Consider the following 12,780-nt stretch of genomic DNA (forward strand, 5'->3'; position numbering starts at 1 on the left):
TTTAAAACAAAGTTAAAACAATCTGAGAATCTTTCCTGAGACATCTAGGACTTTGCACCACAGTTAGTTAGCAAATTGATCCATGGTTCCTTTGTTTCTCTGGACCAGAGAAGTCACAGAGCCTACTTTTGCCTAAGGGATAGATTTGTGCTCATTCCTCCTTTCTCCTAAAACACAGTGAATGATAATGACAGACATTGCTCCCATGGCTCCCTCTAAAATGCCTTCAAGGTATATTTTGAGAAAAAATACCTTTCCCCATCCTGATTTAAACTTAGTGCTACCCTGTGATTCTGAGTCATTCATGAAATTTAAGCAGTTTCTATTTTTTGAAGTTTAAAAAAATTGTAAGATAATTTAATACTTAAAACTAAGACCATCTATAACAGCTCTGTTCTAACAAAATAATTTTCACTTTTTCATGATTTCACATATTTGTATCACTTCACTTTTATTCAAATAAAGTTAAAAGATCATTCCCCATCACAACCAACACCTTCATAATAAAGTTTTTCTCAGTATTTATATTTCTAATATCTATCAAAACATATCTTATGCCATGATAGCCTTCAGACTAATAGTCTTATGTGAGGTTACATTCAACTATATTTTCACACAAAATGATTCTGATTCTCATTCAATACTTCACTACTTCAATATACTTCAATACCTCACTTTGGTTTTGTGAAAATGAAAGTCTCACGCATACTGCTGAAGTAAGTATAAGTTTAAGAAGGCTTTTGTTTTCTAACTTACACAATTCTACAAAAGGGAACAGCTAAAGATAAATTTAAGTTGTCATATTTATAAATCTCATATATTTTTCCTACAAAATAAATATAAATATACATTTTAGGTATTAAAATATATGGAAGAAATACATATCTTTTGTGCTGCTAGCTGTCTAAGGTAAATACAGTTCATGTTTAATACATCTACCCAATATGTAGGCAATTTTTCTTGATGTAATAAATTATTATTTAGAATCTTTAGATTTTCTGCTTCAGACCACAGAGATTCTGGTTAATCATAATCACATTTTTATAGGTAAAAATTTAGTCATTATACATTTCTGATGTGCATAATACAAGGAAGTATGATTTTGCTGATTATATACATATTGTTTACATATACATATATATTTATATTTGTTTATACATATATTCTCATTTTTATTTTATGTATGTAATAGGAAAATTCAGTAAATGTAATAAAAATAATAAACATGTTGATAATATTGTTTCAAGCTTGGATCTGACTTTCTAGTATCTAAATTACTAATACACTTTTTATTTTGTTTGCTTCCTTATTTAATTGTTTTTAATTTTTTTCCCCTTATTAACCTAACTGTTATATCACTGGGCTAAATACACCATGTAGAAGAGAAAACCTTCACTATCGATAGTCGCATAATATAAAGAGGATACATAGTGGCTTTCAAAAGTAATGTATTTATTTTGATTATGAAATAATACATGGTAATGCTGGAAAAACTGGCAGGAGAGAAAAGTCTAAATATAATCTGTAATTCAATTCCAGACAATAATATTGTTATTATGTTTCCTTCCAGGTTATTTTATATTTATATTCACATATAAATAGATATTCAGTGAAATCATATAGTTGCCATATTTGTGTAACCTGCATTTCCCTTGATTTTAAGAACTTAGTATATTATTCTATTATATTAAACCCCATATTTTACTTGGCTAATCTCTTACTGTTTCTAAATTGCAGTTTTTTAATATAACTTTGGAAATTACCGGTAATACTTGCTTCCTTAGAAAAAATAAATTTCAAGTTGTTGATGATTATCTCAAAATACATATTTTATGCACTTTGAAAATATATTGCCAAATTATGCTTCAGAAATTTTCCATAAATTTATATTCCAAAAATATACATCAGAATCAATATGCTGCTCTTTTACCAACACAATTAAAAATATATACTAGGTAGATTAACTTTAAGACCAAAAGTCTTTCCAAACTATAATAAATGTTCTCCTACTCTTTAGATTCCTCAAAGTCTCCCTGACTTCTGGCCTGAAACATTCATTCTCCAGTGCTGGAAGCGTGGAATGTGGGCATACGATAGCTCTCCACTGAGTTACTTCCAAGTCTTGTCATGGGCTGAAGAGAGATGCTTGCCCAATGTCATCACTCCTTCCTTGGGGCAACCCACTTGCAATAACTAGTTGACATGGCAATATAAAGGCCCAGATCCTTTGCTCCAATTTGGTACAACTCTGAGGGACAATTCCAGTTCTAGTGTTCCCTTTGGATGGGATCTGTGTTACAGTTCAACTTCCACTACTACCTAAACCTGCTTCTTTACTTCCTTAGAGATGTTAATTCTGAGAATATTTATCATAAAATTTCTGCATGTAAATTTCCATCTCAGAGTCCTCCTGGGAGGAACCGACTTACAATACCTAATGTAATCTTCATAACACCAAAAAAAGAAAAAAAAGCATATTTCTTATTTTTTTCCTTGTGTGACAGTTGGAAAGAGACTGATTAATCCTGAGACCACCTTATTCTTTAATATTAAAGGTATTACGAGAAAGGGGACATAGAACAGGAAATAATATAGAAAAAGAAAACTGAGGTGGTCAGTGGCTCCTAGATGAAAAAAATTATATAAACTTTATGCCCCCTTTGAAGTTTTCCTCCTTTACTCTAGATTAACAATTCTTTGAACAACACTTGGAGCTTTCACTATATATTTCTCCATGCTGTGGGAACAGGGGATCTGCTCAGGAGACTGGAATGAAGAGGAAACTCTTTAGAGCTGACTGTCTCTGAAAAGCAAAGTTCCTGGGGTCAGCCTGAAGTGGAAAAAGCTGTTCAAAAGCTTAAAATATGCTGGATAAGAATAAAATATGCCTCAAATCTGAAGTGATTTGAGGACTTTTAACCTAAACACATTTTAAAAGATCGAAGACTAAATCTACCAACAGGCAAATGCAAAGCATAGAGACTAGAATTCTGCAAACCCAGCCCTCAGGTCTAATCTCTAAGGAGAGAAAAACCAGTCTCAGACAAAGTGCATATGAAGCCAGGGAGAATGATTACATATGTTACCTGGGAAGTATCTAATTTAGGTAAGGCTGTCCATGTTACAAATTAGTAAGATTGAAAGAAATATGGCAAAAATTATGAAGAAAATTTTAAAAAGGAGGAAAAGAGGGAAGTATGACTTACCAAAGTTGAAGACAAACATACTTTTTACTCTTAAGATAATAAAAAAATTTTAATATCAATGAAAAAAGTTATATTTAAAATACAATGTTAAGATAAACAGATAATGCTGGGGACAAAAGTAAAATTATTATAGAAACAAACATTAGTAAGATAAAATTATAGCAGCAGAATTCCATTTTATCAGTACCTAAACAAATAGACTGGAAGATACACTTGGGATAATCACTGAGAAATCAGAGGGGAAATTAACATCAACTTGAAGCAAGATAATAATTATGAAGTACATATTACAAGAATATTAAGAAATGGATAATTGATTCACCTGAAGTATAAAGCACAAAATATGGAAGAGAAAAAATATTTTAAAATATTGTAGAATATAAATTTATTGAAATTAAAGAATTGAAGCAGAAAACTGAAAGAAAAATCATTTGTCAATAATTAATTGATTAAGGTACAATCAACACTTGATATATTATGTTATGGCTATTTGAAGCACCCCCAGGGATGGGTAAAATTCAAGTAAATTAAAGGGGTGAAATCAGGATGGTTTCAAACCTCTCCTGAGGAGTATTCAGCAGAAAGTCTTCAAGAACTATTTCTGTAGATCAATGAAGGAAATCCAGCCAACCTGTCATGCAGATATAAAATCAAAATTACAATGGTTGTTTTCCTTTATCTTAGCTAACTGCTCACATGGTCACACTTAAGATTAACCACCAGCACTAGTAACTGCCTTTTCTCTGAAATGCATATTTTAAGAATCCTGTTGGGAATTCCCTGGCGGTCTAGTTGTTAGGACTCTGTGCTTCCACTGCTGGGTGGCCCAGGTTCGACCCCTAGTTGGGGAACTAAAATCCCACAAGCTGAGCAGCACTGCCATAAATAAATAAATAAATAAACAAACAAATAAATAAACAATTTGTGGCAGAGTCAAAAATAGAAAAAAAAGCCACTATTTTAAAAAAAAAAAGGAATCTTGTCTCCCGAATATCATGTTTTTTCCCACCAAGTTTTCTTACTCTAAGTGCCGTACTCCAACAGTCTTGATTGCCCTGAGAACTCCAACCAGTTGATGCCACAAGTTTTCACTATGCAGCAATCAATTTGTTTCCTCACTTCCTTTATTAACAATATCATCCCCTAAATTCTTATGCTACTCTCCCCATCTGACCTATGCAAGTAGACAAACCTCACCCCAGTTACTGATCTATTCTGAGTTCACACCTAAGTGTCTGAATAACACTGCAAAAATAATATAACGATGTTACATAGTCCCACCTTATTTATGTACACAAATCTCAAATGGGCACTATTACATGTATCTATTAACTTCACATTCCCATTCTCTGATACAGCTAGTTTATATCCCATCTACTTGCCCCTGCACACTCAGCAGAATACTTTTCCTAACGTTTTGTTTGAAAAATGAAAGCAATTGGAAGAGAAAAAGTCAATACTTCTATTCCCAGATCTAACAATGCTCCTTCTTTTGAACACATATGTTCTGACTTCACTCATATTACAAATTAAGAAATACCTTACTTCCATCTAAGGTCTTGTAACTTAGCAGGACCCTATGGGGCCTTCCTGGGACAAAACACCCCCAACCGTGTCCTGTGCTTGCCTCTTGTTTGTAGAAAAGCTGTAGTCTTCGAGGCATCTCCTGAGTCACAAAATCTTGACTCACGGATTAATGGTTGAAAACATGTAAACATTTAATAACAAAAATAGCAGTTGGGCTAGGAGAACTGGTAAGAACTTAAAGAGTAAATCAACTATATGAAGGTCACAGAATCTTTAGTTCTTCCCTGAAGTACCTAGATAACAGTATCTGATGAACATTTCCTGAGTTGTTTTACATATGCTAAACCTCCACCAAATGGAAGAGGTTAACTGCATGATGACCATTAGCATGTAGCCCCCAGACCTACTGGAGCCTGAGGATTGATAATGTTAACCCCTGTGACATAGCCCTGTTACCTCACCATCAACCAATCAGAGAATTGTGCATAAGCTTAGCCACATACCCTGCAACTGTCTTCCCTCACCTTGCCTTTAAAAATGCTTCACTGAAACTCATCTGGGAGTTTGGGTTTTTGAGCACAAGCCACCATTCTCCTTGCATGGTTCATGCAATAAACCGCTCTCTGCTCCAAATTCCAGCGTTTGGGGTTGAGTGTCCTCACAGTGCGCCGGGCACATGAACTTGGGTTCGAAAACAGTCTGTCATTTGTAATCTGACTGCCATACCCCTCCATCAACTCAAGAATTTTAATACTGCAATTTTCCTCTCTCACCCTTTATCATCAAGAGTTTTTTTTTTTTTTTTTCTGTATCATTTATAGAGTTTTACTTTAAAAATCCATGTTAGGAAAAAATTCCCTTGACCCAACATTTCCCTCTAGGAATTTTCTAATTCTCTGCTGTTCACTGCAAAAATAGTAACCTAAAAGAGGTGTCTATATTTATGTTCCTTTTTACTTCCCCACACATATTTTCCAAGTCATTTCTTATGGACTTTTATATCCTCCTAATTTAAAAAAAGAATTAAAAAGGATTTTGTAAGATGGATGAATATTAAATAAATTTCCACAACTAATGTCTAAGTGTTACTTATATATTGGACTATGTTATGAGGACTGTTACAAGCTTGCTAATCTATAACCCTAAATTAGAGAATAGCAGTAACTAGATTATTAAGATTACAAATGAGAAAAATAAAATTTGTAATTGCATATTTCTATTTTTATATCTTCATAGGTACAAAAGAGGGAGGCATAACACATTCAGAGAGAATATTAGTAACCAGATGCTTATACAAGGAGTTTAAATATTGGAGTATCTCTGTCCATCCATTCAAGCAGGAAGAACTTGGAGAGTTTCTATTTCCATTCAAATATTTGAAAGATATAAGGTAGAGATCTGTATTAGCCATAGTTTCCCAGAGAAACACAATTAAGAAGATATATATATATATAGAAAGAGATTTATTTTAAGTTTGGCTGACATGATTATGGAGGCTGAGAAGTCCCACAATCTGCCTTCTGTAAGCTGGAAACCAAGGAATGCTGGTGATTTAGTTCAAAGGCATAAGAATCAGAGAGCTGATGGTGTATTTCTCCAAGTCTATGTCTGAAAGCCTGAGATCCAGGAGCACCAAGGGCAAGAGAAAAATCACTGTTCAGATCAACCACTCATGCAGGGAGAGAGAGCAAGCAAATTATTCCTTTCTCCAAATATTTGTTATATTCAGGCCCTAAAAAGTTTTTATGATGCCCATTCACATGTGGAGGGCAATTTAGTTAACTCAGTCTACCAAATCAAATGCTAATCTCTTTTGGAATCATTATCCCAAATACACCCAGAAATAATGTTTAACCGGATATCTGGACATCAATGATACAGTCAAGTTGACACAAAATTAACTATCACAATGTTTTATGTTTAAAAGGCTGAGCTATTAGTTATTTTGATATTATATATATTCATTTGATATATGTTGTAACATATAAAAGTACTATTTAAAAAACAGACTCATTTGACTGATATTTACATTTAGAGTTTGAACTTTCTATTCATTTAAAAAAATCCTGATAGATCTATTAGTTTTGGTCTGGCACTGAAAAGTGTTTATCTCCTGATATTTGACCAATACTTTTCCTATATCAAGAATTTGAAATAATCATAATACAGCATACTGCAAAACACCTTTAAAAATAAATTTCAAAACTGATAACAAATGGTTTATTTTGATTCTGTACATATATATGTATGGTATATATAAATATTTATATGTATAATACATAATATATCTAAAACCAATACAAAATATCCTTATATTAGAAGACACAAAAATTTTAGAAAACATCAATATAGTTCATATAATTAATGTAGAATTCTCTCTCTTAACAAATAAGGTTCTAGCCCGTAGGGTTCATAGGCAAATTGTTTCAAATATATTTAAATAATTTTTCACCCTTCCAGATATCCATGCTTCTTAGCTTGTAATTTTGCAGTCCCTCTTGCTAAGAGCCAACATGTATATCTGAACCTTAACTTTGGACTTGGCCAAGTGGTGACAGTCCAAGGTGATGGAAGTAACAGTGTACTGATTTTGAGTTTAGGCCTAAAAAAACCCTAACCAATTTCTGTTTCCCTCTTGCACCTCTTCCATCTCCATGTGAAACATGGTCCACTTAGGTCTGTGGTCTCAGGAGAATAAGATCCAGTATAACATGTCAGTTTTTCCCTGGCTTACTGGTAGAGTCATGAGCAATTCTGCCCAAGACTAGCAGACTGCTTAGCGTAGCCCAGTGTGAAACAGCTTATATCAAGCTGACCTACAGATGCCTGAGCAATAATATATTATTGTTGGTTAAAGCCACTGACTTTTGTAGTGGATTCTAGGCACTAATAAAATATAGGTGGATTTATAATGATTGATTTGAACACACTCTGATAGTCTAGAAGATCTAATGATAGAAAAGATTACTGAATGATTTTGATGGAACTGTTATATTCTCATATTGAGCTTTGCCAGACACAGGTTGATGCCCTGGTGAATCTAGAACTGTGGGTGTTCTGAATGCATCAAAAGTCTAGGCCAGCGAGAAATGCTTCGAGATGCTACCACTACTGCAAATAATTGGCATTCCAGCTGGGATGCTGTATTAAATAAGCTGTATAGAGAAGAGATATTTAAGACACTTATACATTTAGTTATGGTCTTGATTTACTGTGCCATATATCACCTGGATAAAAACTTGATCTCTCCCAACAATGTCTTTCCAACTACTCACAATTATTTATCTAATTCAATTCTGGAATTCAACAGTTTTTACACATCACCTCTCAACTAACTCCTAAAATACACCAGATTGTCATGTTTTCACTGCTCAAATCTGAAAATTAAGGAAATCAAGGTGCTATCATTAAATAAATTAAACTCATAAAGATTTTTAAGTTTTTTAAAAAATTATGGGTCAAGGTTTTTTCATACACTCATATTTTTCTTCTCATATTACAACTTTCACACTAATTGAAATACTTAAAATCCTGACTGTGATCCCCATGGGATGAAAAACAACTGTGCCAAAGCTATCAACGCATGTAATGCATTGTGAACAGGGAGAGAAGTACATATAGGAGCTATTTTGTTTGTCTACTGCTATGTTAACATGCTTATAGTTTTTATGGCTTGTGATCACTTAAAAAGCTTCAATCATCTTGTAAAGGAAGTATGCCAAGATCCATGAGTTTTTTTAGAGCAGATTAAATGACTGCCTTTTAAAACTGTAACCTTCAAGTACATGAAGGAGTATTATAACCAGCTGCTCTTCATTTCCACTGAGAGTAGAAGACATGGAAATATGTTTAAATCACAGCAGGAGTGATTTAGATTGGACAACAGGAAGACACACTTGACAAAAATTCATACTGGACCCTAAAAAGATTACCAAGGGAGATTTGTAAACTCCTTTTCCACGCAGGTCTTTGCCAATAAATTCTACAACTACTGTGATGACCATGAATTCTTGCAAGTAGGTCAAGGAGGTGAACAATGAAATGCTAAGGTAACCAGAAGTCTTATTGTTCTGTACTAGGATGGTAGAAATTATCTTGTTGTACTCATTCCCTTTCTCACACACATGACTTCCTTTTTTCCCCTTACTTAATATGAATCCTAATGACTAAGTCAGTGTAAATTGGTCATTTCTCTTTTCCCACTGTGGTGCTTTGTTATGAGCAATAAAGATCTATACCAAAATAGCAAATGTAAAGAAAGCTAAAATGATGCCATTTTTTATTGAATTAATTTATCTCATATTTCATTCTTAATACTAAATTATGCCATGTATTTTCTATTCTGAGTGTTATATTTTATCAAAATTATTTATTACTGCCTTAATATTGCTTTTATCTTGGTATATTGCACTGAGAAAATAATATGAATCAAAAGACCCTTTGCATTCAGAAGATATTCTACTTTGTTTTTGAAAACATATTTGAATGAGTTGGAAATGAAATACCACTATGAAAGAGCAAAAATTGTCAAAAGTGTACTTTTTCTTTATTACTATATTCATCTAAGTTATGCTTTCCCATTTAATGTAGTATCCTTAATAGAATAAATTAAACTGTTATTTCTGTAACTAAACTAGCTATTTATATTCTTTTTATGTTAGGTATTGGAGTTGATTTATTTTAATGGCCTCAATAATTCCCCTACCCCATGTGTATGCTCTTTGACAATATCTTTGCAATACTCCTAACAAGAAGTAGGATTTATTTCCTCAACCACTGAGTCTGAGCTGGAAATATGACTTCCCTTGACCCATAGGATGGTGTACAGATGACATTTTAGAGTTCAGAAGATGACTTTACAAGAAGTCTTTAACTTCCTTTCCTTTCCTCTTCTAGCCATAAGGCCACTGTATAAAGCCATGCCACTGGAACATGAGAAACCACATGAATGAGAACTGAGGAACCACAGTCCGCATGGGTTCAACCTAGGTCAAGCCATTTTATGACTGCAACCTCATGAAAACCCCAAGAGAAACCCCTCACAAAGTCTCTCATCTGAGCGCAGCTCAAGTTTCCTACCCACAACATCATGAGCAATTAAGGCGGCATTGTTTGAAGCACTATGTTTTGAGGTGGTTTGTTAAGGAGCAATAAACAACCCACAGTGATATTATGGACATACCACATCATCAATTCATAATTTACAAACAAAATAAATTATAACATGAAATATGCTTTTACCCACGTGAAAATAATATTCTATACTGCATAATGTACCTTAATAAAGCCATTATGGGTGAATAAAAAGTATCATAATATAATATAATTAAAGAAGAAGACATTTAAAGGGAAAAATGTAGAGATGAAAAAAACAGAACCATACAACCAATTGGATAAGGATTTCAGAGGGTCATGGACTATTATATATGGCATCTGAACGACTAGGTAGATGATTTTTTTTAAAATAATTCTTCGGCTACTATTGACATAAACTCTACCTCAGTGTCTTCACTCATTTTTCCAACGTCATGCTCTCCCCATGTCCTCACTGTACTATTTTAACTGTCTTTTCTTAGCCTCTTTGTTGGTTCTTATTTATTTGCCAAGTCTTTCAAAGGCATAAGTAAATAGCATTCAGTGTGATACAGGGGAGCCAGGAAAGCAAATAAACGGAAGTGGCATAGTGGAACTGCCTGCCAGCCAGAGTCCTGAAGCAATGAGCATGGGGACTGTTAAGTATCAATGGCGGAGGCAATGCTAGCTTAAGCTGATTGTTTCTGTGGAAAGATTTTGGCTGTGCCTTTCTTTCTTAATTATTGTCCAGGTCTAGTGCTTCTGCTTTCCCATTGATTCTACAAACTCTTTGATACACCTATCTTGCCTAATCAAACATAGTTTCTAATGCTTGCAACCAATAAGTAACAATGTGACAGTATCTGAACTGAGTGGAAGCAATAGATCCTCAAGAAAATGAGGAAAACCTGGAACTGGACACCTGAATTTGTAGCATTAAAAGGAGTGAAAATCAGGAGATGGATATCTGGCTATACATGGCATACAATAGAGAAACATCTCAACAAATTCTTGTCTGGAAAGTAGTTCTCATGAAAAGTGTCTTTGTGTGAATAAGAGGCCACTTCTATGAAGGAAATTAGAAGTTTAAGATGTTGGATTTCTTTAATGACATTGGAAATTTTCCATAAAATAGAAACAAAAGCTCAAATACATTTATAAATATTCTATATTTCAGTCAATTTTAACTATAACCTGTTGCTAAATAACTTACCAGACTGATATTATTTTCATTCCTCCTGACATTGCACAGTTGTAAATCACAACTAAGTATCTAAACATTTTATTAAAAAGATCTACAATTTAGCTTACAGGATAATTTAGATTTTTTTCTGCATACTCCCTAAGGACATTTCATGTAAGCGGAAGTTGATAGACCATTCAGGTGAGTTTATGGTAAGTTCCATAAGATCACCGCAGTCTTGTCTCCTAATTATACTGCCTGATAAGAAAAAAAAAAAAAAAAAATGCTACTCTCTTCAGTCAACTGAGGTACATTGTGGTGAATTCCTGAAAAGCCCAGTTTTTGAATATTTGTTATTTAACAGAAGCCAAAATGCAATTGAGGGAAAGTGATAATTAAGGTAGTCGTAAGTAGGGAAACTATATCATTTATTGTTTATACAGTGACAATTTTGAGAGTAAAATGGGCCATTACTGACAATTACATCTGGATAATGGACATAAATTGACCTGTTCCAGGCAAACTGGGAGGTACAGTCTTTAAAGCATATTGAGGATCCATTCCTCTGGGTTTTCTTAATTCAACTTGTGGTATTCTTCTCTTAGGTAACATTCAGCACACTTGTAAACATTTTTTTCCAAGTTCGAATTCCCTGCAAGAATACAAACTTCAAGAGGGAAACAACCTTATGTGTCTTATTCAGTATCTAGCACAGTGTATGGCATGTAATTCTGCTAAATATTTGATAAATAAATTATTCATTGCTAAATATCCAGCTAGTGTTTGGTGTAAAAACAAGAAAAATCCAGATAAAATTGTTACAGAAAAAATAGTTTATTTCCTTGTGTACCCATATTATAGAAGGGATGGTCCAATATACTATTTTTGGATCTTTACATTAGTGAAACTCATTTTATACTTCTAGAAGATAATAACAAAATTATATAAATTGAAGAACTGAGATAGTTCTACCTATCCACAATAAATGTAATATAACTCTCACAAATCTAAATTGAGTATGGATGCAAAAATATAGAAATATCAGAGATAAATGAAAACATTAATATCAGTAATTATTTTATCAAATAATCTTGGGACATCTTTTATTTTCAAATTACCATTTTGGGTCTCTTTATTGATTTTATGGACTTTGTGTTTGCACATAATTATGACATCTGTATAATTTCACTTTATTATAAAATTTTTTTATTGCCTGCAATTATTGGTTAAATATGAACATATATGAATTACAAATACTGTCAAATGGTAGTTGTTTGTTAATTACTGCACTCTTTTAGTATATTTTAATCAAAATGAATTACAAATATTTTCAAATGGTAGTTGTCACTTCTTGTGCTCCTTTAAAATATTTTAATCCATATATGCAATCAGCATCTCTAATATTGCATGTGGTACACAGTTATTCTTTCAAAGAAGAATTGTTTATAGATAGCTCAATCAGTAAATGTTTTATTTTATTACAGAAATAATAGAAGATAAATGTTAAGCGCTTTTCTTTGCTTTTTATTTTCATATTTTTCACTATTAAAATCCATCAATAAATTAATTGCTCCTTAGGGTCTTTTTTTCTCAGCAGTTTGGAATCATGAAGTAGAATCTTAAAAAAAACCTGCAAATAAATTTTGAATTATTACTTGAAAATGTAATATGAGAAGCCCTTATTTGAAATTCAAAGAGTTGCTTACAAAGCTACTGATATGTCAACATTTTTTAAGCTTTTCTTTTTTAAAATACACACACACACACACACACACTACTGCACTTTAAAAA

Source organism: Eubalaena glacialis, chromosome 4 (genome assembly GCF_028564815.1).
Source record: "Eubalaena glacialis isolate mEubGla1 chromosome 4, mEubGla1.1.hap2.+ XY, whole genome shotgun sequence".
NCBI lineage: Eukaryota > Metazoa > Chordata > Mammalia > Artiodactyla > Balaenidae > Eubalaena > Eubalaena glacialis.